Here is a 1,586-nt window from a genome sequence, read left to right on the forward strand (position 1 = left end):
ACCTGTGCTGTCTCTCTGTCAAATAAATAAATAAAAAATATCTTTTTAAAAAATAAAATAAAATAAAGTAATCTCTCCACCCAATGTGGGGCTTGAACTCACAACCCCGAGATCAAGAGTCGCAGACTCTACAGACTGAGCCCGCCAGGCGCCTTTAGAAGCAGCTATTGATGTCTTTGTTGTTTTGGGTGGTCGTCCAGCGTGCATGTTCAGGGAATGGATGAGTGAAGAAAACCAGCATCAGGACTAAGCAGAATGCAAGTGGCTGGTACCCCGGGGCCAGAAGCCACTGACATGATGGGGGCTCCTCCCCTGAGCCTGGAAGCCGAAGTTCACAGCCCCAGCCCGTCTGCTCCTCTTCTCCTCATGCCCACACCCCTTCTCCACATGTACTCCCTGTGTTTATTCCTCTCTCTTGCCCCATTTACAAGCCAAAGTCTTGTTTTCAGATTACCATGGTTACCATTTACTTGCACACTTACTCTGTGCCAGGCTCCAATCTATGCACTTTGCAGGCACTAACTCATTTACTCCCAACAGCAACCTCACGAGAACCTTATTTTTAACCCTTACGAGTTAGGGTTTATTGAGGTATAATTTACACACAATAAAATGCACCTGTTTTCACAGTTGAACAAGTTTTGGTAAATGTATACACCCGTGCAACTACCACCACCATCATGATACAGCATTTTCAGCACCCCAGAAACTTCCCTCTTGCCCCTTTTCAGCCAGTGCCCCCACCGATTCTCCCACCCATCCTTCCCTAGTCCGGGTACCACAGATGTGCTTTCTGTTACTACAGATTCGCTCTGACTTTTCTAGCATTTCATACAGATAATTGGAATCATATAGGGAATACAGCTTACATCCAGCTTCTCTTGTTTATCATTCATTTCTCTTTTTTCTTTTGGTTTGCTATTTCTTTTATTTTTTTTAAGATTTTTTTTATTAATTTGAGAGAGAGAGGCAGAAATAGCAAGAGAGAGTGAGAGAGAACATGAGCAGGGTGGAGAGGGAGAAGCAGGCTTCCCGCTGAGCAGGGAGCCCGACGCGGGGCTCAATCCCAGGACCCCAGGATCATGACCTGAGCCCAAGGCAGACGCTTTTAACCGACTGAGCCACCCAGGTGTCCCTGTTTATCATTCATTTCTTCCTTTTGATTGCTGAGTTGTTGTTATGACTGAATTGAAACCCCCCCAACCACACAAAAAGAATTTCATAGTTTGAAGACCTCACATCCATGTGAGTGTATTTGGGGAGAGGACCTTTAGGAGGTAATTAAGGTTAAATGAGGTCATAAGGGGGAGCCCCCTAATCCTATTGGACTGATGTCCTTAGAAGAAGAGGAATAGGGGCGCCTGTGTGGCGCAGTCGGTTAGGCATCTGCCTTGGGCTCAGGTTATGATCTCAGGGTCTTGGGATTGAGCCCCGTGTCGGGCTCCCTGCTCCGCAGCGGGTCTGATTCTCCCTCTCCCTCTGTCTCTGTGCTCTCTCTCTCTCGGGTAAATAAATAAAATCTTAGAAGAAGGAGAAGAAAGAAGGAGAAGAAGGAGAAGAAGGAGAAGAAGGAGAAGAAGGAGAAG

The sequence above is a fragment of the Callorhinus ursinus genome, unplaced genomic scaffold, assembly GCF_003265705.2.
Source record: "Callorhinus ursinus isolate GAN/ISIS: 27379988/994484 unplaced genomic scaffold, GSC_fseal_2.0 scaffold38, whole genome shotgun sequence".
NCBI lineage: Eukaryota > Metazoa > Chordata > Mammalia > Carnivora > Otariidae > Callorhinus > Callorhinus ursinus.